General features: G+C 34.8%; 1 long non-coding RNA gene across 1 annotated transcript; it reads left to right on the top strand.

Moving 5' to 3' along the window:
• The first annotated feature begins 444 nt into the window (after nucleotides 1–444).
• On the top strand, nucleotides 445–1538 carry LOC140178535 (uncharacterized). Its single transcript, XR_011871687.1, has 4 exons — nucleotides 445–562; nucleotides 852–1076; nucleotides 1159–1216; nucleotides 1358–1538. It is a non-coding gene; the product is annotated as an uncharacterized lncRNA (long non-coding RNA).
• The last annotated feature ends 329 nt before the right edge of the window (nucleotides 1539–1867 follow it).

Genomic DNA, 1867 nt, shown 5'->3' with positions numbered 1-1867 from the left:
GATTGCGTAGAAGCGATTGTTAATTACTTCACAGTCCAGGGATGGCATTCAAGTTGTGAGAACATAGCAAAATTCATTGCTTCCCGGTTGTTATTACTTTTGAGTACCAGTAAATAATAATTCAATATAGTTCTTGAACTATGAATTTAGTAGCTTTACTTATCTACCCAATTGTAGCTTTGTTTAATGCTGGATAATTAAACTTAATAGAGAAGTGATTTTCATCTCTGGAAGTTGGACCAAACAATATTATACTCTAAATGTTAATTCTTAGTGCTGAGATATTTATACATTCTGAATTTCTGTATGTGGTAATCATCAATGAAATCAGTTGGCATTAATTAGTGCGAACTGTAAATAAACAAGCTGAAGTGTATTTTAGTGCTTGCCTAGTTACTTTATCTTCGCTTCCTTTCTCTTATTCTAACTGGCTTGAACATGCAGAGTCTCAAAGAATTTGAATTGCATCCAATTTGTTGAGTGCATACCGGTAGCTAGCTCCCGTTGTAAGCAACTTAAGAGTGCCATGGTGTATCAGAACCTACTTTCCTATTTTGATGGAGTATGTTGCTTCCCCTTTTACCACTCAGTTGTGTTCTGCTTATGAATGTTTCCATGGACTATTACCTGTTTCAATATTTTCCACCAGTTTAATTTCCAAATTATCATATATATGCAATTTTTTTTAATGCATTCTTGGATCATTGGTCAATATCCTTGCAAAATCAAAATGTACTCTCATAACTCAACAATTATCACTACAAAATTAATTGCATTCATATTTCCAAAATCTGGGTACGGACTTGCATCTTAGCTTTTTGAAAGTTAGCTTGATTCAGTTTTTGTGCCAGGCCCACAATGAAGAAGACATCCTGAGATTGCTTAGGGCAATTAACTTCAAAGACAAAAGTTGCGATTTCTTCAAGATGTACATTCACCTAGTTTTGACAGAGAACTGGGTTTTATCCAACTCATTAATCGAAGACAATCCAGTAATCTATGAAATGTTCTGTCTTTTTCTAAGACAATGCTCTAGCTTGATTTCAGCATCGGACCTACGATCATATGCGTCAATGGTGAACGAAATGTCTTTCTTATTATCAACTTGTGGTTTGATTGCAGCGTGATCAAATTCAAAGAAATTATTTTGTTATACAGGTTCGTCATAGGGCCGCATATCTTATGCACTTCTCCATCTACAAGTAATTGATTTTTGGTATGTATTGTACAGTATACTATTCACTTCATGGATAAACATGAACACTATAAAGTATAAACAAAGTTGTTCATGTTAAGGGATAAAGACATGATTTTTTTTGTGTCATTGTTTCTCATAACATTCTTTCTTCTTTTGTAGCCTTAAAGGACCATATTTTGAAGGGTGAGAGTTTGCAAGATTGAAGTAGCATAGCTTCTGCAACCTTATTTTGACCGAGATTCTTCAAAGTCCTGGATATTTTTTCTTCTTGTTGGGTGGCATGAATCAATATCTAAGATATAAGTAGCTGACAATTATAAATTATCTACCTTTTATCCAATTAGCTTTTGTTAAATGCCATGCATTTGTTTTTTTTTTTTTGAAAGCAAACAGCTCAACACAATAGTAATGAGCATCGAAATCGTCCAAACTAAAAACAAACAAATATAACAATGATACAAACAAATACGAAAGCCATCCCTTTGTCATCTCCGGCATAGCCATCAACAACTAAAGGGATCTCCACCGCTCCACTCGCTAGCACTAATCGAAGATATATTGATAATTTCTTCAACCCTTTTGCTTGTGTGCTGAAAGATTCGCCTATTCCTTTCCAACCAGAGGTTCCAGATTATCGCGCAGAAGCATCGTAACCGGTGGTTACGCTCT

Source organism: Arachis hypogaea, chromosome 2 (assembly GCF_003086295.3).
Source record: "Arachis hypogaea cultivar Tifrunner chromosome 2, arahy.Tifrunner.gnm2.J5K5, whole genome shotgun sequence".
Lineage (NCBI taxonomy): Eukaryota > Viridiplantae > Streptophyta > Magnoliopsida > Fabales > Fabaceae > Arachis > Arachis hypogaea.
The sequence above is the reverse complement of the archived record's forward strand: the minus strand, read 5'-3'. Positions and strand labels throughout refer to the sequence as shown.